The following is a 27,014-nucleotide window of genomic DNA, read 5'->3' on the forward strand; positions in this document are numbered from 1 at the left end:
TTTTCTGTTGTACATTTGTACATATTGGTTAAGGGTACGACAGGGCCCTTTCCCATCATATAACTAGGCTTTCATTCTGTAAAACTTCTGTAGACTTGTGATTTGGGTTATGTATATATGTTTTGGGCTTTGTATTCCGTGATAGCCTTAACTACCTTCTTCTGCTATATCTGTTCTTATACACTCTCTAGCGACCCTTTTTTGATTTCTACTTTTATTTATTCTGCTAACACACTAAGTGGGGCTAAGGGTATGTATGGGTGCCCAACTCGGGCACCAGTCATGGCCTATGAAGTTGGTCATGACGTAGACTCAAGGATGAGTCATAGACATGACTTATAGATGCGACTTCATAGATCCTAAATTCTAAGGGTTTTCAGACCTGTAGTAAAGACTCATCGCCACTTCTACGACTCGTAGAGTCAATTCATAGGACCAAATCCATCTTTTAAATTAAGGTTTCTTTTTTCTTTTCCAAAGTCTGGTTCAATGAACCTAGACACTTTCAAGGGAAAATTAAAAGTCTATATTTACCCAATTCTTCAAATTTCCCTCCTATTCTTTTCATTGTTCAAAATTTCCTTAAGGAAAGACTATAAGTTTTTTCTTAAGATTCTTCCACAATTTCAAGCTGGGGTTCCATGTTCATCAAGGTTCCTCTTCAATTCTGAGTTGATTCAGCCAATGCATGTAGGGATTGATCTATGGTTTCTTTTCACCCATGAGTCCTAAGGTTTTCCTTAAAAATCTTTTGAAATTCCATTACTCTTAAACCCTAGTTTTGATAAATTGTGTTGGGCTATTTAAATTATATTTTTAATTATTATTATTTATCATTATAAGTATGATTTTTCATTAATTGCATGATTTCAAGTTGAATATTGAATGCCCATACATGAAGCTATTTTCAATGATGATTTATATGAATTATGATTATGAAGTTCAATGATTTTGAAGTATTCTCATAGCTTTCATCAAAATTGACTATGTATATAAGGTTTATTCTAAATTCAAGTATGAATGATGAACATAGATTATAATTATGTTCAATATATTAATTTCATGCAAGTTATAAAGAAAGGTGACTTAGGTTCTTTAATTGGTGACCTAGGAAACTAATAGCATGAATTATGCAAGTATGAATTGTAATGTTAAAAGGCTTTTATTTACATTGCAATTATGACATGAAAATGAGCTACTCCGTGAAGTTTAAACCTATGCACAAGTTTTATGATATATGTTAAAGTAGTATTACTATGTTACGTATTCTGTGGGAATTGAATTACCACCGAATAAGGCTTAAGGTGGGGAATCGACCTACGGTGTCCTTATATAAAATCTCTTGTCTTATAAATACGTGCCATCATAGTTTTGCCAATATAGCCTCTCTAATGGATCCACATATAGTACATGTTCATGGCAACCACCTAGTGAGGTAGAGTCTATCATGGCAAGTAGATTCCCCTTTCTTCCATTGTATGTGGAAACATTGATATTCCATGCTTGATGGTCTTATTGTGGGTTATGGTTCTATCCCACATATGCATATTCTCTTATGCGCTTTTATGACCTCAACTATGTCTTTCAAATGCTTTGATCACTGTGGTTTTCTTATGACTAAAATTCCATGTCATGCCCTAAATTGCATCCTAAGGTGTTGAATAAGGCCTTTTACAAGTCATGAAAAACTTAGTATCAGAGCATAAGGTTTAAGATTTCCTAGGGAGTCCAATTGCCACGTCAAATAGAGTCTTTTTCATTGATATGAAGTTTGCCACATCTACGAATAGAAGTCTATAAGGCATTTTAGAAAATCCTCACTTCTTTCATGATCTATATCATGTGATAGAGTATACTATAAGACATTTTTTCCCTAATGATTGCCCTTTTTGATTTTGAGAAATGCCTCTAAGAAAAGCACCTATGCAAAGAAGGGTCAATGCTACCGAGGACCAAGCTCTTCTGATCCCTCAAGAAAATGGTCCTCTACTGGACCAAGTGACTAATGCGGAGTTTCAGACCGCTATTACCATGCTATTCCAAGTTGTGTCCAACCAAGGGGTTTCAACTCCTCCTATTGCTCCAACTATGACTTCTAGAATTAGGGACTTTTCAAGGATGAACCCTCCCGAGTTTCATAGTTCGAAAGTTGATGAGGATCCCAAGAGTGCATTGATGAAGTCTATAAAAAAGTGATTATCATGTGGGTGCATTTGGAAGAGAAAGCGGAGTTGACTGTCCACCAACTCAAGAGCGTTGCTCAAGTGTGGCATACTTAGTCGAAGTTGGAGAGAGTTGATGAAGGCCCTATTGAGTGGGAAGCCTTCAAACTTTCTTTCCTTGATCATTTCTTCCCACTTGTGTTGAGGGAGGCAAAGGTGTTGGGGTTTATCAATCTTAGACAAGGCAATATGGGTATGAGGGACTATCTCAGCTTATGAATTTTTTCGAACAAATTGAAGGAGAGAAACTCAAATAGATGAGGATGAGGGATTCTAAGAGAGCCACGTATAAAGGTGGGTTCTCAAATGTTAGAACCGGTGGTAGTAGTGTCCGTTCCTAATAAGACCAAGGTTTAGAAAAGAAGTTCATTAGAGGTAGGGTGTCATACCCTAAGATTCAAGGTGGTGGTGTGAGTACTAGTAGCCTCACTTTTCCAAAGTTTTCTAAGTGTGGAAAGAATCATGGAGGAACGTGTTTGATGGGAACACATGTTTGTTACGGATGTGGAAAGATGGGCCATAGGCAATTTGAGTGCCCTATTGTTTCTAACAAAGGAAGGGAATCTCTCTTCAAGGCTAAGTTGCTCATGGAGGCCAATTATAACAAGGTTTCGAAGCTCAAAAAAAGGGTGGCCAGCACAATAACCGATTATATGCTCTTCATGCTAGGCAAGAGGTTAAGGAGTCTTTGATGTGGTCACGAGTATGCTATGAGTCTTTTTTTTCTCAGGGAAACAGACCCTACACGAGGCTCCCACCACTGGTGCATAATTAGGGGTTGAGCATCACCCCCATGCCTTACAATATATAAAAAACATAAAAATACACAGAGGGGGACATAAAACTTACCTCCGACCTTAAGATTGTTTATAAGTCAGCTAACCTACTAAGGTCAGCCAACTCATCCCCGATACTAGATGGAAAGCGATAAACCTATAAGAGGAATCTTCTTAATATAATGCGACTAAGAAAAATGTAAATGAGGGAGACCCTCCCCTTCCATGTAAATATAGAAAAGAAACCTACACTAGTCCTATTCAACTAAGCTACATTAGAAACATAGCTAAATCAAATTAGAGCAAGTATACGAAACTTCTGATTTCTATGGATCGAATTAGAGCAAGCTACGAGTCTTTAACTTTGATGTTTATACATTGCTTGATCCGAGTGCCAAGTTATCTTTTATTACTCCTTACCTTGCTATGAGATTTGGTGTGTGCCCTGAATATTGTTAGAACCTTTTTTGGTTTATACTCCCATTGGTGATTCAGTGTTAGCCAAGAGAGTTTATAGGAATTATCCCATGTTGGTCTTGCATAAAGTTATCTATTGTGATCTTGTTGAATTATACATGAATGATTTTGACATTATTCTTGATATGGATTTGTTACTTGCGACTTATGCATCCCTTAATTGTAGAACTCGTAGGGTCAAATTTTAGTTTCCCTAAAGAGCCTGCTCTTAAATGGAAAGCTAATGTTTCGGTGGTTAAGATTCGATCCATGTCATGTATTAAGCCCAAAAAATGATTTCACAAGGTTGCATTTATCATATAGTGCGAGTTTGATTTTGAAACTCCTACTCTTGAATTGGTCCCTATAGTTAAATGAGTTTCCTGATGACTTGCCTGGTGTTCCTTCCAAAAGCGAAATTGACTTTGGCATAGATCTCATTCTCGATACCCTATCTATTTCTATTATTCCTTACTATATAGATCTAGAAGAACTTAAGGAATTGAAAGAGCAATTGCTGGATTTGTTGGATAAGGGCTTTATATGGCCAAGTATTTCACCATGAGGTACTCCCATGTTATTTGTTAGTACAAAAAATGGGTCATTATGAATGTGTATAGATTAACGACAATTGAATTAGATCATCGTAAAGAATAAGTATCCTATTCAGAGGATAGATGAGTTGTTTGACCAAATGCAAGGAGCATGTTACTTATCAAAGATTGATTTCTGTTTTGGTTATCATCAACTAAGGGTAAGGGAGTGTGATATTCCTAAGACGGCGCTTTAAACAAGGTATGGTCATTTAAATTTCTATTTATGTCATTTGGGTTGACTAATGATCCCGTTATCTTCATGGATTTGATGAATTTTATTTTCAAGCCATATTTAGATATGTTTGTGGTAGTGTTTATTGATGACATCTTGATTTACTCTCAAAATGAGGAAGATCATATGGGTTATTTGAGGATTGTGTTGCAAACATTGAGATACAAGCAACTATTTTCTAAGTTTAGTAAATGCGAATTTTGGCTAAGGAAAGTTGCATTTCTTGACCATGTGGTATCCGAGGATGGGATTATGGTTGATCCAAAGAAAATAGGGGTAGTGAAGAATTGGCCTAAACCATTGTCTCCATCGGATATTAGAAAATTTTTGGGCTTAACTAGATACTATAAAAGGTTTGTTGAAGGGTTTTCCTCTATTGCTTAACCTTTTACTATGTTGACCCAAAATAAGGTGAAATTTCAATGGTCAAATGAATGTGAGAAAATTTTCCAAATATTGAAGAGTCGTCTTACCTCGGCTATTATTTTGACATTATCCAAAGATTCAGATGAGTTTGTTATTTATTGTGATACCTCACGTGTTCGTTTGGGTTGGGTTTTGATGTAATATGGTAAGGTTATAGCATATGCCTCTAGGCATCTTAAGGTGCATGAACATAACTATCCAACCCATGATCTTACACTTGCGGCGGTTGTGTTTTCTTTTAAAATTTGGCATCATTATTATTATGGGGTGCATGTTGATATGTTCATCAACAAAAAAACATGCAATATGTGTTTATCCTAAGAGACTTGAACCTTAGGCAAATGAGGTAGTTTGATCTCCTAAAAGAATATGATACGAGTGTGTTGTACCATTCGGGTAAAGAAAATGTTACGGCCGATGCTCTTAATTGGTTGTCCATGGATAGTGTTGCTCATGTTGAGGAAGGTAAGAAGGAGTTGGTTAAGGATGTTTATATATTGACACATTTAGGTATGTGTTTGGTTGATTCCAATGATGGAGGTGTTCTTGTCCATAATTGTTCGGAATCATCTCTTGTGACAGATGTTAAGCCCAAACAAGATAATGATCCTATTGTGGTTGAATTTAGTTTAGTTGTTCTTAATGTGGATGGACTAATGGAGTTGATATTGAATGAGGCCCATAGTTCTAGGTATTCAATTCATCCGGGATCCACCAAGATGTACCTTGATTTGAGGAAAGTGTATTGGTGGAATGGCATGAAGAAGGGCATAGAAGAATTCATGGCTAAGTGTCCAAATTGTCATCAAGTGAAAGTTGAGCATAAAAAATCAACAGATTTAGCTCAAGACATTCCGATTCCTACTTGGAAGTGGGAAGATGAAAATATAAACATTATGATGAGTTTTCCTGGTACTAAAAGACAACATGATTCTATTTGGGTATCGAATGACTAAGTCGATAAATTTTCTATCGGTTAACACTTCTTATGGTGACGAAGACTAGGCTAAGTTGTATTTTGGGAATTGGTATTGCTTCATGGTGTCCCCATGTGTATTATATCGAATTGAGGTGCTCAATTCACCATATTTTTGGATGTCATTGCAAAAAGGTCTTGGTATGAAAGTTAACCTAAGTACTACCACCTTCCATCCTCAAACTGATGGATAAGCCAAAAGAACAATAAAAACTTTAAAGGATATGTTGATGACTTGCGTGATTGATTTTAAAGGATGTTGGGTTGAGCATTTCCCATTGATTGAGTTTGCCTATAATAATAGTTATCACTCTATCATTCAAATGGCTCTTTTTGAAGCCTTGTATGGAAAAAGGAGTAGATGGAATTGAATTGTCCTAATTTAGTAGTAGATGCAATGGAAAACGTAAGGCTCATAATAAAAGATTGAAGACAGCTCAAAGCCGCCACAATTCATAGTTGGACATAAGAAGGAGAGACCTGGAATTCGATGTGGATAATTAGGTGTATTTGAAGGTTTTACCCATAAAGGGTGTAATGCATTTTGGTAAGAAAGGGAAATTGAGTCCTAGGTATATAGGACCTTATAGGATATTGAAGCATGTTGGAAAAGTAGCTTATAAGTTAGATTTTCCATTTGAGTTGGCTATGGTTCATCCGATATTTCAGGTGTCGATGTTGAGGAAGGATGTGGTTGATGCAAATGCTATTTTACCATTAGAAAATGGGAACGTTAAAGAGAATTTGTCTTATGAGGAGGTTCCGGTGGAAATCTAAAATCGACAAGTCAAACGATTAAGGAACAAGGAGGTTGGTCCATCAAGGTGATATGGAGAAATCAACAAGTAGAGAGTGCTACATGGAAAGCGGAAGTGGACATGATAAATCCTTATCCATATCTCTTTCCTTCCACTCAAGCTTAAGGAACTAATTTGTTTATGATCAAATTGATTAAACTCCTATGTTTCAGTTTCATATGTCGTTCATATGCATGCATGTTCATAAAGTTGGTTTTAAGGTCATGATTTATGTTGAGGTTGAAAATCTCATGTTTTATGCTTTCCTATATGTCATTGCATTCATGTTGGTTTGGTAGTGCTTGTTCTGTATCCTTCTATTATAGTTGAATCTCATTCGAGAATGAATGTTCCCAAGGGAGAGATATTGTATGACCCCGAAAGTTAGAAAATTAAAACCCAAGAGAATTCATTAAGATATAGACTGACTTCAAGTTCACGAGTCACTCTACGACTTGTATAACTTACTATGACTCATAGGGATGAGTCGTATAGGGATACCTTGAGCCTGTTTAGGGCTATTCTCAGAAGAAGCCCTACAACTCCACAGGATGAGTGGTCTTCTAGTTGACAAGTCGTAATAATGACTCATAGCAAAACTTCAGAGGCTAAGGAACTTGTAGGTTTTTAGATGTGCAAGATGAGAGAGGTTAACAATTCATAGACTCAAGAATGATTCGTAGACATGACTCATAGATGTAACTTCAGAGACCCCAAATTCTCAAGGTTTTTAGACAGTAGCGACTAGTCGCCACTTCTACTACTCGTTGAGTCAATTCGTAGGACAAAAGATGGGTTTTAAATGAAGGGTACTTTTGTCTTTTTCAAAGTTCATTTCAATTAACCTAGAAACTTTTAAGGGCAAGTTCAAAATCTATATTTACCGAATTCATCAAAAACTCCCCTCCTATTCGATCCATTCTTCAAAATTTCCATAAGGCAAGACTCTAAATTCTCTCTCAAGCTTCTTCCACAATTTCAAGCTAGGGTTCCAAGTTTATCGAAGTTCCTCTTAAATTTTGAGTTGATTTTATTTTTTTTCATATGATTTTTTTTTTATAAAATTTTCATCTTATATATATAAAAGTAAACTGACGGGTACAAGGAGGGGGACGTGAAAGGCCTTACCTCCAAAAATAAAATGGAAGATATGTAATGAGAGGACATCTTTCGACTAGGAAGATCAAGTATAGGAAACTAGTTCTATTCAACTAAGGTACAGAACCTAGCTAAATTGAAGAAAATCAAGTATACCCAAATTCCTTTGCATGGGTCGAGATCGGTCATATCTTCTGTGATGCTCGACTACCATTTCCGATAATCCATTCGGGCTTTACATTCTTGGGTCCATATAATAACTAACATACAAGTTGTTGAAAGTTGTTAACATTCGGATTTTGCCAAAGAAGAAGAAACAAAGGGGTTCCATAACAATCGGCTATCTTTTTCAAGGTCGCTCGACTAACGTCTCCGATTCTCCGTTCGGGCTGAAATTTCTTGGGCTCTACAATTGTTGTAGTTGCTGTATTCCTGCAAAATTTGGAGCATTTTGATGATGTACACTGTTGCTCCTCTTGAGAGTTACTGTTCTGCCTACAACATCGGCCGTCTTTTTCAATGTCACTCGACTAACGTCTCCGGTTATCTGTTCGAGCTGAAATTTTTTGGGCTTAACCATCTTTGGGGATGCTAATATCCTGCAAAATTTGGAGGATTTTGGATGTTGCAGGATGTATGTTGTTGAGGGCTAATGGCTGCTGCCGAGGTTTGTTTCTGGCATCTGCTTCTCCTTAGTTTTGACAAACTTGTTGCAAGTAACAACTCCTCTTGTTTTTGATCTTGGGATCTTGGTGAATCTGTAGAGCTGCATGTCTGCAAGTTGTTCAAATTATTACAGCTGGAGTGTGTTGTGAATCTGTACTGATAAACAGACAAACACAGATGGCTCAAGAGGTGCAATTTTAGGTTGGTAGGAGTTGTTGAGAGATGTTCCTGATGAATGCTTTTGGATTGTTGTAACTGCTGTAATCTCGGAAGAGGCTGGAATGTTGTTCCTGCTGTAGTTTGTAACCTGCACAGAAACAAAAACAAAAGGCAAAATCTGGAAACAATTATGTCACCCCAAAAAGAAGCACTTCCCTTGTGGCTTCTCTTGTTGTTAATGATGTAGAAAAATTCCAGGATGTGTAATGTGATGTATCTGCACAGACCAGCAAACAAAAACAAAAACAAGAACTTGAATGTGTCCCATGTGTATTGCAAGGAAACCAGTCTGGGCTTCCAATCAAGATTCCTATACCTGTTAAGCCAAGAAGGAAGAGAAGACAAAATATAAACTACTTTACTCCTTACCTCTAAAGTTAGACTGGTTATTCTAAGAAAATAATAAAGATAGTAATAAGAAAGTATGAATTATAATTTTGAGTTGATTAAACCAAGGTATGTGGGGATTGACCTATTTGTTCCTTTCATCCATGGAGTTCCAAGGTTATCTCAAAAATCTCTTGAAATTCCATTATTTTTAAACCCTAGTTTTGATGAATTGTATTGGGCTATTTCAATTATATTTTTTAATTATTAATAATGATCATTATAAGTATGATTTTTCATTAATTTTATGATTTTAAGTTAAATTATGAATGCCCATGCATGAAGCTATTTTCAATGATGATTTACATGAAATATAATTATGAAGTTTAATGATCTTAAAATATTTTTATGGTTATCATTAAAATTGACTATGTATATGAGTTTTACTCTAAATTGAATTATGAATTATGATCATAGATTACAATTATGTTCAAGATATGAATTTGATGCAAATTATGAAGAAAGGTGACTTTGGGTCGTTAATTGGTGACCTAGAGACCTAATAGCATGAATATGCAAGTATGAATTATAATGTTGAAAGACTTTTACTCACATAGGAATTATGACATAAAAATGAGCTACTCTATGAAGGTTAAATCTATGCATAAGTTTTATGTTATATGTTAAAGTATGATTACTATGTTATGTATTCCATGGAAGTTGACTTAGCACCGAATGAGGCTTGAGGTGGGGGATCGACCTATGAGGTCCTTATATAAAGTATCTTGCCTTATAAGAATGTGCCACCATAAGTTTGGCAGTATGGACAAGCTATTGGATCCATATATAGCACTTGTTCACGACCCCTGCCTAGCGGGGTAGAGTCTACATTGGCAAGTGGATTCTCCTTTCTTCCGTTGTATGGAGAGACATCAGGATTCCATATTATAGTACGCATGGTCTTATTTTCAGTTATGGTTCTATCTCACATATGTATATTCTCTTGTGCTCTTTTATAACCTCAACTATGTCTCGTAAATGCTTTGATCACTATAGTTTTCTCATGACTTTACTTATCCTTTTTAACATGTACGTTAATTGATCATTGCATCCTATGATTTAAATTACATCTCATGCTCACATACTTATTATATTCAAATGTACTAACGCATATTTGTTGCCTACATTATCTCATAAGTAGGGGTTGAGGATGACATTTCTTCCACATGTGGCTAGTAAAGTTCCCATCCGGTGAAGTTTTGGTGAGTCCTCATCTATCGAGGGCGAGTTATGAGTTATTTTGTTTAAAAGAATTTTTGTTATATTCATATTGAAGGTGAGGTGGACATGTCTTAGCCCCCACCCTTCTTTAATAGTAAAGGTTTTTTTGGACATATGATGTAGAGTCTATGTAGTAGAGTTCACATTCACTTTTATAATTCATGTTTTAGACTCTTCCTACATTATTTTACACTTTACTTACCTTATGTATGCTTATGATATGTGAAGAGGCTTGGTTGGAGCCCTTCTGTGTTTTGATCTCCATGTTACTACTAGGGTGTATTCTGGGTCATGATAAGAACATACATGAGATCAAAGTTCATCATTATCATAAGATTTTCATAAACCTTTCATTAATCCGTGATCATAAATTCATCAATTAATACTTTGAAAATAGCATAATGAATGGGTCTATGAAAGTTTACTTGAAAACATGTAATTCAACTCAAAACATGCATAATTGAATCAAGGAAGCAAATCACAATTTAATTTACCAAATGCATTCTCGTAAAAACCCTAAAATCATTGAATTGAAATTGATTTCAAAAAGAGAGAAAATCTTTGGGCTGCATTAATTAAAAGGATCTATGGATGAATTTTGAACTGTCACAACCCAAGCTAGGCCCTAGGTATGAGATGGTGATTTGAATACAAGAGGAATCCAACCAAGCCTATTAGCACAACATTCTTCAGCACACATAAGATAATTAAACCAATAAATCTAAAACATAGATGTGGAAGTAAAGTCTCAATAGGAATATCTCAAGAAAGAAGAGAACAATATCAAGGATGTGACAATATAGACTCCATGAACATGTAACATGTTTCTCAAGTATAGATGGGGGCATAAGACAATTTCCTAGCTCACACATGAGAAAATATAAAAGTCATAAGAAAGATAAAAGATAAAAATCTTGTCCTTGAAGCATGAGGTCTCACCAACTATAAGAAACTAAAGCTCAACTATAGCAACGAGTGGGAGGTGTGCGATGATCGTCCTACCCTATATTATGATATAATGTATGTAAAAAGTATATGTTAGTACATGAAATGCACTAGGTATATGATAAGTATGCATGAACAATGAAAATAGGACATAATCAATATGAGTATGTGATGCATTACTAATATCATTAAAACATGAGAAAAACTTTGAAAACATTTAAATATCATAATCATGTGGTCAATGCATCAAAACATCATCACGAAAACTTATACCTTTACATATACCTTTTGTGTGAGGTAGGATATTTAACCGACATTTAAGACTATGGAAGCTATAACATGGTATACAATATACTCCCATACAAAGAAGTGGGAGGTTACTTGCCAAGGTAGACTCTGTGATGGGACCTTTCTTTAACATTGAGCTATTTGTGGATCCACTAGCTAAGCCATATTGGCACTTTAAACCTACACGAGCAACGTAGTTAGGGACTAAAGATTGCTACTAGGACTCCCTCAGGTTGCTACTTGGGTACCGAACCAAACTCCACCTTAAAGTCCTCTTGGTTCTTAGTCATTATCCGAAAAAAATTCATGGAAATATAGTTATTAAAATCATTGGGAAAGACAATAATAGATATCAATCATCATCATAAAATAATTATAAGAGTAGCATATTTATCATATTTATCATTAGTGTGTGAGAAAAACCCATTACAACCTTTATACTTTGCTTAAAGCATCATTGGAACATCATATTTCATCATCATTCCTTGCTTTGCATGAGTCATTAATAAGCCTTGATAATTATTCATAAAATATTTCATAGAATTCCTTCATAGTTCACGAACTTAAAACCTTGAAAACATACTTGAAAATAGCATATAGCAAGAGTCAATGAAAATTAACTTGAAATCATGCAATGTGATGTAAATTATGCATAAACTGATTAATAATCATAAGATAAATCATAATTAAGAAAACCCAATCAAATTCCATGGAAAATTAGGGCTTCAAAGAAGAATTCAGAGAAGAGAATATGAGAAAACCTTGGGACTCTATGGATGAAGGGATCCATGGATAAATTTTCACATACCTTAGAACTTAGAAGCCCTAAATTTCTCTTGACTTGGGAAACTTGAGCTTGAAACCCTTGAATTTTGCTTGAGGAAGAAGATGAATCTTGAGAGAGAGACTTAGAGAGAGGATTTTGTGATTTTGGGTGTTAGTTTCATGATCCAAGATAGGCCCTAAGCGTAACATGAAGATCAAAATCCCGAGGGACTCCAACTAAGCCTCTTTGCATACATCGCATACATAAGGTAATTAAAATTCATAAACAAGGAATAAATGGGATATAACCTCAATGAAATCTCAATAAGTAAAATACTTAAAGAAACATATCTGTGCAATCGAAACTACCACTCATGATTGTCTAAACATGCCTCTACATAGTCTATATGGGAGAATAAGACATGTTCCTAGCTCAATCAAAGAAGGAAAGAGAATTTCATGGTAAAGAATATAAACTCACGTTGATTACACCTTTGGGACATGAGGATTCACCAATCAAGTGGTACAAGTAAGGTGATTATAGCCACGAGTGAGAGGATGAGTGTTAATATCATACTATATATTTTGATATAATGCAGGCAAAAGTATGCGTTAGTACATGAAATACACTAAGTATGATAGAAATGTGCATGAAAAATGATAATAGGACATAATCTATATGAATGTGAGTTGCATGACCAATACCTTTAAAACATGACTACAACTTTGAAAGCAAATAGTTAAACATTATAATAATTTTCAATGCTGCATAAAATTGACATAAGAGATATATCATAGGATATACCTTTGTATGGGATAGGACCTTCAACAACCCTTAAGACCATATGAGTTATAACATAAAATCAGATGTAACCCCTACAATGAGAAGAGAAAGGCTAATTGCCAAGGTAGATTCTATGAGAACATCTTACTATTGTGAGCTATACGTGGATCCACTAGCTACGCTATTAAGGAAACCTACAGTTGAAATATAGTTAGGGACATGGGTCACTACTAGGATTTTCTTGGGTATCTACTTTGGCTACACGACCGAACCCCACCAAAAATTCCTCTCGGTGCTTAGTCATTATAAGACCTAGGAAGTTAGAAGGACAAATAAAATAGGGATGCGGGGAAAAGAGTTGCAAAAAGCTGGTGGTGAAGGTTCCTATGAGTTAACCTACAACCTGTAGGAACTATTATGAATCATAATAATTACTCGTAGAAGCCCAACACTTGGGAAAATATGATTTCCGGGATGAGTTGAGTTTATGACCCGTACAAAAGTTTGCGAGTCATAGAAATGACTTGTAAGAAAGATTTTGAGGAAAGGAAGATTCACTAAGTGTGAACCACCCTATGAGAGATTCCTAAAGACCGTAGGAGATCCTACGATTCATAATAAGGACTCGTAGGAGAGGTTCAGAGATACAGGTTTTTAAAGTTTCCAAGACAAATGGGTTTTATGACTTATTGAATTATTGATGACCTGTAGACCTGGATTTATGGTTGGGTCCTTAGTTTTTAATTTTTTGTAAGTGTTTGAGTGATTGACTACTTGTTCCTACGACCTTTCATAATTCTTACGACACGCAGGAACTAATTCGAAGGTCCCTTTGGCCAAATTTATTGAAGGGAATATTGGTCTTTCTCTTTTATTTTTGCTATATATATAGATGTTTTTGGGGTATGATGAAAACCCTATAACTACTTAGGTACTTAAAAATTATAACCATTCCCTCATATTTTCTGAAAATCACTCTAAGGCTCCATCGATTCTCTCCCAAAAAATTCTTCTTCTTCATCAAGCTAAGGTTCTAAGGTTTCATTATTTTCTTAAAAATGTCAAGTTGATCTTCATAAAGGTATTTGGGACTTCATCCATGGGTACCTTTCGCCCATGGAATCCTAAATTTTCTCTCCAAATTCTCTTACAATTTCTTATTCAAAAAGCCTTTATTTTTATGATTTGTATTGGGTCTTCTTAATTATGATATATCTCAATGTTATTGGCCTTAATATGCATAATTAACATCATATTACATGATTTTAATATAAAATTGCATGATCCTTGATATATGCTAGTTTTCAACTATTATTTATGGATTATGATCATGATTTCCAAGTAATATTCAATGAAAACTTCAAGAATGATTGTAAAGGTTTATGAATTTCTCATGAATCTTCAATGATTTTACAATCAAGATTAATGTAAGGTTAGCTTAATATCCTTAATAAGATAGTTGACTTATGTACCTAATGATATTTTATAAAAAAAGATTCATAATGATGGAAGGCCTACATCTATATTGCACGAATCACATGATAATGAGCTATTCTTATGAACAAGTTTCTATGAAGTATGTTACGAAAAACTTATGATCTATGAAAAGAATGAGTTATGTTATGATATGATATGTATTCTGTGGGATGATTTACTTAGCACAAAGATGACTTTTAAGTGGGGGCTCAGATTAAGCCCTATGGAAACCTTTAGTCCCTTAAACTACGTTGCCACCATAGGATTGCCAATATGGCCTAGCTAGTTTATCCATATATAGCACATGATTATGATAATATTGGACGGAGTCTACCTTAGTAAGAAGCTTTCCCCCTTCTCGATGTGGAGATAATCATATTCTATGTAATAGCTCACATAGTCTAAATATCGGTTAGATTATCACCCACATATGTAAGTTCTTATGATGATAACAATGTTTTGATGCATTCACCAATGATATAAATGTTCTAATATTTATTTTCATGGTTTTTCTTATGTTTTAAATATATTGGTCTTGCATCCCATGATTTATCTTGCCCATGTCCTATGTTTATTGTTCATGCATGTTCTCATATACTAGTGTATTCCATGTACTAAAACATACTTTTTACCTACATTGGATCATAATGTAGGGCTCAACGATCACGTTAATCCTGCTCTCGCTCATGGCTAGACCTTACTATAATAGCTTTTGTTGTGAATCGTCATGTTCCAAGGATGAGGAATTTTACTTTATTTTTTTATTTGAATCTTTCCATTATTCGTATGTGGTCATGGGGATCTAGGGACTTATTTTATGGCCCCATATAGACTAGAAGATGCATGTATAATAGTAAGAGTCTATGTTGTAACAGTCTCATTCGAAACTTATGTTCTTTATTGAGATTTTGTTTACGTATCTTTGATCGTTGCTTATTTGTTTTCATTTAGCTTGTGCATGCTCACAAATGATATGCTAAGAGGCTTGGTTGGGTTCCCTCGGGATTCTTATCTTCGTGTCATAGCTTGTCCCTACTTTGGGTTATGATAAACTTTGTGTCAGATCACAAGATTTAAGTATTCTAGGGAGTCTAACATGTTGCGTCAAATAGAGTCTTATACATTGCTGTGAAGTTGTCATGACCCGACCTAGTCCCTAGTCGTAATATGGTGATCGAAACCCCAAAGGGCTCAACTGGGGTCCGACCTAGACCCCCCGTATACCTAGCTATCAGCTGTGGTTAAATTGAACTATAAATAAAATAATATTATGTAATAGAGCCCCGCTGGGTGATAATATTTTCATAACCCTATATCCCTTTTCGTTTGTATCATAACATGACAGGGCACGCAAGCCGACAAGGCCTCCATAACATAATCACATATATCATCTATCAGGTAGACCCAACTGAATCAAACTGACATACACAACCCACATATACATGTCTGCAGACCTTTAAAAATATAAATGACAACATATGGCGGGACAGGGCCCCTGCCGTACCCTCGAATGGACAAAACAATATTATACATCAGTGGACAGTATCAAAAACTAGGCCCCGATACAATAGAGCCTCTTCCAGATGACCTACATGGAATCCTAAGCTAACGGACTCCCAAAACCTATATCTATACCTGCGGGCATGAATGCAGCCCCCCGAGAAAGGGCGGTCAGTACGATATATGTACTGAGTAAGTAAAACGTAAGATAATACAACTGGAGGTATATCCAAAATAGAGGAGTAGGGGAACCAATTATTAAATCAGAAACATGTACCAGTACTCTGTGAATCACAAAAATATGCATGCTCAAATTTGCAATATAGCTGGCCCCGTCAGGGGTCCAGTGAATCATATATGTAGTATCAGTATCAGGCCCCGTGCTATCGTTACTTTATATCATCATAGTATCAGTATCAGGCCCCGTGCCATCGTCACCTTATTACAACACATCATCATAGTATTAGTATCAGGCCTTAGGCCATCATCACCTTATTACAACATATCATCATCATATATATACATACGGATGCCAGCCCTCTAACGAGGGACTCAGTGAATAATGCAGTAAATTGCATGAATCTGACAACCGGCCCGGGACTCAGAGAAAAAGTGTTACAGTATACACAAGTAGAGTAGTGAGAAACAAAACACAGTTTAAATCATTATCTGAGACTCAATGAAGTCATCAAGGGAACCCTCACCTAGGAATCAGGGCAAAAGGTATTTGACATATACTCTTTAACTATTACTAAGGACTATGTAAAAAGGAGTTTTTGGAAATCTTAGACATATACCAATGTGAAATATCATATAGAAGTCCGAGCACTGATTAACTTAGAGCCTTTCTTTTTTTACAAACAAAAGCTTAGTTGAATCAATTGTTATACAGTCATATAGAAGACTCGAAGATAGCAGCTTACTACTTTAAAGTTTAACATTCAAAAGTGAGTGAGGGTCCTGAAGTCATATTCAGAACCTGGGAATAGAATTACCCCCAAACCTCATATCATATCCTACTTACATCTAAGACATGCCAAAAGAGAAAAGATAGGCTTTACATACTTATACCAAAAACATACCAAGAGAAGCTTCACATACCTTGTCTGAACTATTCCTTATCCTATTTGCCTCGCTATCCTTTGAACCTATTCAACATGAAAGTAATATGAATATCAACCCCTCTTAACTTTCCAGCACCCTAGGTTACACCTTAGTATTAACGGAATCTATTTCCTTAGTCATTTCCCCAACTAGTTCTGTTATTTTCTAAGGCGTCGCCAAAAATTGGGCAGCACCTGCCCTATAATGTGCCCTATCCAAGTTTCCAGTTAGGTCCCTAAGACCTACATCCAACCAACAACAACAACCTGCAGCAATTCACACCAACAATATACAATATAAACTCCAAATGACTCATTCAAAAAGATGATATCAAATAGGGCGTCTAGTCTTTATTCTATAACGCCTTTCATTATACAAAACGAGGGGTAGTGTGGTTGCAACCAGAAGAATACACACCCCTTTTAGAATGCATTTAGGACCTGCAACAATACATTACACCCCTGCAGCAAAAACTCACTCAAAACTATCAAAATGTGAATTCTGGACAGCTTACTGTTTTACCTTGTCGCTTCGTTTCGAAGGGGTAATGGAGGAAAACAGGATTTACCTCCTTCATGAAAGTTATATACATTTGTCTTAGGGTATAATAAAATTTAGAATCACCCCTACATCAATTTTTCACAAAACAATATGCCCAAAACACCAACAGCAGTCCGTGTAAGATTTCCAAAACCAAAATCTAGACAGTACCTCCTCTACACTTCATCACCCTTTTTCGAGAATCTAAAAGCAAAACTGGATTTTAAAGTCTAAATTAAAGTTATATACCTATGAAATACTTTTCCTAAACATATTGAATCACCCGAAACAAAGCTATACACAATAAGTTATACCAATATTACTAAAACCTGCCCCCTCCAAATATGGGTTTCTTAACTAGTTTTTAACGTTTTCCCTCTTTGTTCTTTCAACTTCCTCTCAAGTTTCAAGCTAAAGAATTAATTCCTTAGATATCGTAAGATACATATATACACCTCCACAGGGTTGAGGAACATCGTAGATAATTAATTTGTGGAGGAAAAGTGAAGAACTCACCTTAATATCTTAGAAACCATGGCTGCCCCTTTCTCTTCTTCTTCTCACGTTTTTCTCTCTATGTTTTGGGATGATTTTTGAGTTCCAAATGACATAATAGTCATTAAAATACATATATATGGTCCCTTAAGAAGTGACATGTATCATCCCCTAAGGGTGACACGTGTCAAGCCCTTATTGGGCCACGGATCCACCCTTAGCCTCTAAGGCTGCCACGTGTCCTTGGTGGGGCCCACCCCTAAGTAGGTGGGTCACCAACTTGAACCCAAGAAGTTGGGTCACCTACGTCCACATGGCACTTCCGTAGGCTGCCATGTGGCATCCCCTTTTGCTGCCATGTGTTGCCTTCTTCTCTCCCCCATGGATTCGTAATCTCGTCTTATTTTAAGAGTCGATGTAATCCGTACTACGTAAGATTGATATATCCTACAACTTATTTTTTTAGCCTCCAACTCTTTCTGGATTCTCACGACTCTATTTCCAACCTTCCCTCTCACGAGGTATCACATTCTTCTTTCCTTCGAGTTGTTTAATGTGTGAGGATAGTAGGGGTCTCATAGCTACTTTCAAGAAGATTAGGGACACGTTTCAAAGTTCAAAAGTGCGGGGTGTAACATCCTTCCCCCTTTTACAATATTTGTCCCTAAATGTTAAATAACACTTTCCTCAAGACCTTATACCGATTGTAGGGAGATTGTTCTCTGTTGCGATCACACCTATTCTCATCCAGGTAATTAACATATAAGTTTCAAGAGTTGGGGTTCCTGTAGACATCAGGAATAGGTGCGAATACTTGTGTTTGATGTTCTCTTCAGCTTCTTCGGTCATCCTCTTTTGGGTTTTGGTTTTGCCACAATATCTTGATGGAAGGCACGTCTTTAGTCTACAATCTTCTAGTTTGCCGATCTAAGATGGTGATAGGTTATTCCTCATAGGATTCCTTTTCCTGGACATCATCTATGGAATATACCCGGGGTGGGTCGTTAGTACCCTTACGAAGCATCCTTTATCTGGTGAGCTAGGCATATAGTTTCCAAATAAGGGGGTAAGCTTGACTTACCGGCCACCTTGCCCATCTTACGAGCAACTTGATACCGTCTAATATAGTTTGGGTTAAGTTTCCTTTTTTTTGGGTGACCCTCTTATGAACATCCAATCATCAATTTGAACTCTGTGTGTCGGTGGCGATTATTTGTATATCATTTGTTTCGACTCTGGGCTGCTAATTCTTAGCTTGCTCAACCATGTCGGGGCCATTGTAATACTGCAGTAGTAATTATTATTGTAGGCAACTTGATAAGTGATGGATAATCATTCCGGCTACCTTCGAAGTTAATCTCCCAGCTTGTGACATATCTTCTCGCGTCTAATAGTGTGCCCAGTCTGTTTAGTAGCTCGAGGGAGAAATGTGGTACTAAGACCTGTCTGTACTACAGATCACTTCTTGGACTGATCTCAAGATGCTAATTATAATTGAAGTCCCTCTATCTGAGATATTAGCTGAGGAAACCTCACAGAACCTTACTACTTCCTTGTCATATAACTTCACCTAGTTCCAATATAGGTGTGTAATGTTGTTGATAATTTGGGAATCCTTAGCCTCGTATAGGCCTTCTCGACTCATTTTAGAACTGTAATTGGCATTCTATCTTTTGGGTCCTTCTTCTCCTCTTTCTTCCTACTCTTTAGGATTGGCTATCGAATAATGCTGCAATCCTCTCATGTAATATCTCTGATAGTCGTTCTGTGTTTTGTTTAACATGATCTGGTATAATTCTAATGGAATTTTAGTGTACATACTTACCATCCTGTAGTAACCGGCTAGTTCTGCAAGTTTCATTTAAGCTCTTTCACCACTTTCCTTACCCCCACTTGTAATCCTCTAGACACATTATCCTATGTAATTTTCTTCCTTACAAACTAATGAGAAGGTACAAGAAGTATCCTAGCATTATCTCGCTAGTCCTCATGTTATACCTTGCCTTTTTCTCCCCTATCCAACATTCGATGTCGGGGGAGATCTTTGGCCCCATCATGGCCATGTAATATATCACCCGTAGTACCAATTCCATCTTGATAGTCTGGCTTAACCTATCTTTGCATCTCTCGGTAGTTAATTGTAACCAGAGCTTCTTTGTCTGGGATAATAGCTATGGGGATTCCGTAGGGTCTTACCATTTATCTACCCTACAATTTTACACCTTCTCGGCTGAGTAGGTAGCCTTTGATCGAAGGAGCTGGGGCTAATATCGTTAATCCACGGGTAACATTCTTTTTAGAGTCATCTGTCGATGGAGTGTAAAATGAGTCTTGTAGTCCTAGTCATATTGTGGAATTTTTAAACTTACGTATTACTTCCCATCTTCCGTAAATGACATTAACTGGTACCATGTTGAGGAACTGTGGCGTTCGAGTGCGCCATTAGTTCGGAATTTAGCTAATCTTGCTGGTTTCCATTAAGCCCTTCTTATAATTCCCTCAACATAACTTATAGTATCCGAGGTACATAATCCCATGTCGTTCCTCCACAGCTAGTTCAGATTCTTCCATTTCGCACGACCATACCAACACTAACGCATTAAGTTCCATCATAATTTCGAAGTTAAGCGTGTTGGGGCGAGAGTAATATTGGTATGGGTGACCTCCCTGGGAAGTCTTCGTGTCGCGTTTCATTATAATTCTTGCCATAATATGTGGGACACTCAACTTATCTCCAGATTTACCTAAGTGTTGTCTTGCGAATCTTTATGTCTTCCCCTATCCTTTGGTCTGTTATCTTGCATCCAGTATCGGTGTAGAACTTTAGCTCCACTATCCTCTATTCACTTTGTGTTCTTCTTATTTTCTATCACAGGAGGCTTTTTATTCCTTTTTCTTTGGTTATTTATCTATCGCAACATCATTTGCGACTAACTCTATAACCAACATTTTGGTTTTTGGTCTAGCATGCTGTCATTATCCTTCGTAATGTCTCTTAAGTTGGTTGATATCCTTTCATTGGTACATTCTTCTTTTTTTATACGCAGCTGCCTTCTAGTGTTATGTTGTTCAGGGTCTTGTTGGAAACTTCTTAACACTACCTTATGTAGCATTCTGGTTTCCATCCAATTATTGGTAGCTTCCGGACCTTTCTAACTTGGTTCAGCAAGATATCTTATTGAAGTTTAGACGTCTATCTCAAATATATTGCCATATCAATTGCCTTCTCTTACTTTTGCCATTTTCTCATTAACTTCCCCCCATTAGAGGGTATTCGTACTTTCATCTACCTATACCTTGCTCTATGTCTCTATGTCCAGTCTCGATTTTGCCCAATCTCTTTCTCCAATCCACGTGGTACTGCATCAGGTACCCGTATTCCTGTATTTTTTTCAACCTGGTTATCCGCGTATGGAATCTTGGCTAAATTATGAAATGATGAGAACCTTTTCATACATATTGCGACACCTTGTTTGTTACTCTATACTTGAGTAATGGGACCCATGAAATAACTTGCCTAAGGCCATATTCTACTTATCCTTATAAAAGTTGATACACACTTGTAGCCATTCTAACTTTCTTTTTAACCAGGCCATATTTATATTTCGACATTCATTGTCCAAGATTCTCTTGGAGTAGTGGTTTTTCCAACCTATATCCCTTGTTTCTTGGGACGAATAAAAGTTGCACCATTTATTCCTTAAGTTTTACATCCTCGTCCCTTAAGGGTTCCACCATTTTTGGGGCGACATTGTGTACACGCGTCATCATTTTTTTTCTTAAGCTCCATGCTTTTACTATGTTCTCAACGTAGGCTTTTAACTTAGTCAGCACATACTAAGTGCGCCTTACTAGTGGTCCTATTTTATCCCTCTATAGTTATATCACACTGTTCAATTCATACTTACATATCCCTCTTTTAGTTCATACTCATATTCTGTTCCTGACATCTCTTTGAGGTGCTTCTATTAGAGGTTCTTTCCTCAATTAGTCGATGGAGAACTATAAACTCTTATCGTAAACCATTCCCCAACCATTGTTGGAAGAAACCCAAACCTCTTAAACGTCGCAGGACTTCCCTTTTTTAATACTTGCCCTACCTGGTCCCCTTCTGAGTTTATCTCGAGTTATGAACAACTCATCTAATTTACAATAGGAGTTGAGGGCTTGGTATTTTTTTCCAAAAAGAGTGAAACTCATTTGTGGGACATCTTACCATTCACCCTGAGCCCTCTGTTTATATTTCTACAGTACAAATATGGCTGGAGATACCGTAGTCTGAACTTTACTACTTAAATAAGCTTTTGTTCCTCCGAAATAAAATTCTTCAAGTGAAAAGGGTGTCCCTTATCGACGACCTGAAGGGTACCTCTAACAGCTTTAGTTGAACACAATAGGGGTACTTGGTATCAACTTCTCAGACATCTCAAAAATCTATGTTTCATTTCCATTTCCCCATTCTGGGAAAAGTTCGGCAGAGTTTCCTCTACACTTCTTACTATCCCATAACCTGCACGCAGAAAATACAAACAATACCTCACAGGGCCAACACATATATATATTCATATCCGATCATAGTCGCAAAAGGCTTTCAATATCATCTACACCGCAGCAACACGGGGCTTTCAATATTAACAATAATATAAAAATACTTGACTTACCTCGTATGTCCAACTTCAAACTGCATCTGTGGCACTTTCTGTTTGCCTTCCTTTCAGGTTTCAACTTCATATTTCAATATTAGTTCAATACCTTACCAAACAGATATCTTCCGTGGCTTTACTTTACTTACCTGCATGCTTCATAACTTTCCATGTCATCAATTACTTCCTTCTGTAGGTGTTGTCCTTCTGTTAAGATCTAAGGTTAGTATAAGGAATTTTCCTATGACTCGGATCTAAAGCACAATCTCATATGTAGAAGAAAGGTAACATCCTAAATATCTTGTAGCTTTCTATTTATAGATGTGGCGTGCAACACATCGATAACCAAGACTCTACTAGACACGGTCTGCAGACAATCCAAAGATGAACTGCTCTGATACCACTTCTGTCATGACCCAACCCCGTAGGTCGCAACTGGGGTCCGACTTGGACCCCTCCTATACCTAGCTATCAACTATGGTCAAATTAAACTATAAATAAAACAATATTATGTAATAAAGCCCTGCTGGGCAATAAAATTTTCATAACCCTATAGCCCTTTTCGTTTGTATCATAATATGACAGGGCACGCAAGCCGACAAGGCCGCCATAACATAATCACATATATCATCTATCAGGTAGACCCAGTTGAATCAAACTGACATACACAACCTACATATACATGTTTGAAGACCTCTAAAAATATAAATGACAACATATGGTGGGACAAGGCCCCCGCTGTAACCCCGAATGGATAAAACAATGTTATACATCAGTGGACAACATCAAAAACTAGGCTTCGATACAATGGAGCCTCTTCCAGCTTAGCTGCATGAAATCCTAAGTTGACGGACTCCCAAAACCTATATTTGTACCTACCGGCATGAACGCAGCCCCCCGAGAAAGGGGGGTCAGTACGATATATGTATTGAGTATGTAAAACGTAACATAGTACTACTGGAGGTATATCCAAAATAGAGGAGCAGGGGAACCAATTATCAAATCAGAAATATGTACCAGTACTCTGTGAATCACAAAAACATGCATGCTCAAATTTTCAATATAGCCGGCCCCGTCAGTGGTCCGGTGAATCATATATGTAGTATCAATATCAGGCCCCATGCCATCGTCACCTTATATCATCATAGTATCAGTATCAGGCCCCGTGCCATCGTCACCTTGTTACTACCATTATAGTTTTAGATTTTGCTCTTCATTTTCTATCAACGTGTAGTTATTACATTGTTTTGTCCATTAGTTAGTGTGTAGAGTCTCTAGTGTAAACCCTATATTGTCTATTACTATCTCATTGGATATTTGTATTCTCTGGATTTAGTTGTTCACAGTTTATCACCTTTTTAGTTCATATCTTTTTAGTGGATTCAGTAACTAATGATAGACTAGGGTCATGTCCTCGATTGGGGCTGAAGGCAAGGTGAAGTAGTGGTAAAAGGGGGATGGGGTCTCTGAAATTGAGAGTAGGATCATGGAACATAGGGTCATTGTTAGGAAACACAACAGAACTAGTAAAGAGTCTTAGAAGGAGAAATATTAATAAAGCTTGTGTTCAGGAGACTAGATGGATAGGCACCAAAGCTTAGGATGTGGACGGGTTTAAATTGTGGTACTCAAGAAGCTCTAGAGATAGGAATAGAGTAGGTATCCTAGTCGACGTAGATCTTATTGAGTGTTTGGTAGAGGTAAAGAGGATCAACGATAGGATGATGTTGATTAAGCTAGTTATAAGAAGGCTTATTTTGAACGTTGTAAGTGCATATGCGCCTCATGTTATCCTGGATGAAGTAGTCAACAGACTCTTTTTGGAGGGTTTGGATGAGGTAGTGAGAAGTATACCGAGTACTGAAAAGATTTTTATTAGTGAAGATTTCAATGGTTATATCAGTACAATTTCAAATGATTTTGATGATGTCCATGGAGGCGTTGGTTTTGAAGAGAGAAATAGCAATGGGATATCTCCTCTGTAGTTTGCAAAAGCCTTTGAGTTGATAACTAGGACTCAGATTTCAATGGTTTTCTGAAGAGAGAATTAATTTGTTATCTTTAGTAGCATGGTAACTAGGACTCAGATTGACTACTTACTCCTCCGAAAGGGTGATAAAGGCCTTTGTAAGGATTGCAAGGTTATTTCGAGTGAAACTTTTACTACCCAACATAAGATTTTGGTGATGGACATGAAAATTAAGAAGGATAGGAGATAGAAGACCCTCTATGACTGGCCGAGGATTAGTGAGGGGCGGCCTAACACCCATTATTTCTTTGTAGATAGGTGAGAAGTTGACAAGATCAAGGGCCTAGAGAAATAGTGGTGATAGAAATGACATTTGGGATATGACAGCTGGTTGCATTAGATAAGCAGCTACCGAGGTTCTATGGGTATTGAGACGTATATTTGGTGGTCACCAAGGAAATTAGTGGTGGAATGGCGAAGAGCAAGGCAAGTGAAATCCAAGAAGGTTGCTTATACGAAGTGGATGAAGTGCGTAGATGAAGAGGAGAAGAGTAGGCTTAAAGATATCTATAAAAAGGCAAAGATGAAAGCGAAGTCAGCGGTCACCAATGCTCAGACAATAGCTTTTGAACGCTTATATGTTGAGTTAGGGAAAAAAGGTGGGGATAAGAGATTATATAGGCTCACCAAAGTGAAAGAGAGAAAATCCCATGACCTAGATCTAGTAAATTGCATCAAGGTCGAGGAAGGTGAAGTGTTAGTGGATGACGCCTCCATCAAGGAAAGGAGGCAGGCTTACTTCCATAGTCTCTTTAATGAAAAAAGAGACAGTGACATTGTACTGGGTGATTTAGCGCACTCTCATAGTCTTCGAGACTTTGAGTACTACAGGTGTTTTAGGGTTGAGTAGGTTAGATGGACTATTAGTAGGATGAGGAGGGGGAGAGCTACCGAGCCCGATGAGATTTCAATGAACTTTTGGAAGAGCACTGGCAAGAAAGGTGTGGAATGGTTGACTAAGTTGTTTAATAGTATTTTGAAGACTGCTAAGATGCCCGATGAATGGAGATGAGGCACTATGGTTCCACTATACAAGAATAAGGGTGATATTCAAAACTGTAATAATTATAGGAGATCAAATTGTTAAGCCACACTATGAAGATTTGGGAGAGAGTTGTGGAGATGAGGGTGAGGAGAGGAGTGTCTATCTCAGAGAGTCAGTTTTGATTCATATTGGGGTGGTCGACTACTGAAGTAATCCATCTTATACGGAGACTGGTAGAGAAATTTATAGAAAGCAAAAGGGATCTTCATATGGTATTCATTGATATTAAAAAGGCTTATGACAAAGTCCCGAGAGATGTTCTGTAAAGGTGACTGGAGGCTAACGATGTTCCAATGGTGTATATTAGAGCAAAAAAGGACATGTATGATGGATCCAAGAATCGAGTTAGGATGGTGGGAGGTGACTCAGAGCATTTTCGTGTTGAGATGGGACTACATCAGGGATCTGTACTGAGTCTTTTCCTTTTTGCCTTGGTTATGGATAAGCTGACACGGTCTATTCAGGAGGAGTTTCCATGGTTATGCTATTTGCCGATGACATAGTTTTTATTGATGAGACTCAGGAGAGAGTTAATGATAAGTTGGAGATTTGGAGACATACTCTGGAGTCCAAAGGATTGGAGTTGGACCAAAACTGAATACTTGGACTGCAAATTCAGTGGTGCGATGGAGGAAGAGGGTATAGAAGTGAGGCTTGCCATCAGCCTATCACCAAGACTAAAAGCTTTAAATACCTTAGAGCCATCAACAAGAGCACTGGGTATATCGATGAGGATGTCATGCATCACATTAGGGCAGCATGGTTGAAATGGAGGCTTACCTCTAGAGTCTTGTATGATATGAAAGTACCACATAAACTTAAAGGTAAGTTCTACAGAATGGTGGTTAGACTGGCATTGTTTACGGAGTGGAGTGCTGGCCAGTAAAGAAATCTTATGTCTAAAAGATGCATGTTGCGAAGATGAGGATGCTGAGAAGAATGTGTGAACACACTAGGAGTGATAAAATTAGGAATGAGGTCATTCGGGAGATGGTGGGAGTCGCCTCTATGGCAGACAAGATGATAGAAGCGAGACTAAGATTATTTGGACGTGTGCAGAGGAGGGGTATCAATGCTCCAGTTAGGAGGTGCGAGCGATTGGATTTGAGGGATATTCTAAGATGTAGGGTTAGAATAAAAAAGTATTTGGGAGAGGTGATTAGACCAAATATTGCACTACTCCATATCACCGAGGACATGACCTTAGATAGAAAATAGTGGAGGTCGCGAATTAGGATAGAAGGCTAATAGAGGTAGAATGGTATCTTGTTATTTGTCGATTTAGGGTGGTCGTAGCTCTAGGCATTCCATTGGAGTTGTGGTGTTTT

Source organism: Solanum dulcamara, chromosome 8 (assembly GCF_947179165.1).
Source record: "Solanum dulcamara chromosome 8, daSolDulc1.2, whole genome shotgun sequence".
Classification (NCBI taxonomy): Eukaryota; Viridiplantae; Streptophyta; class Magnoliopsida; order Solanales; family Solanaceae; genus Solanum; species Solanum dulcamara.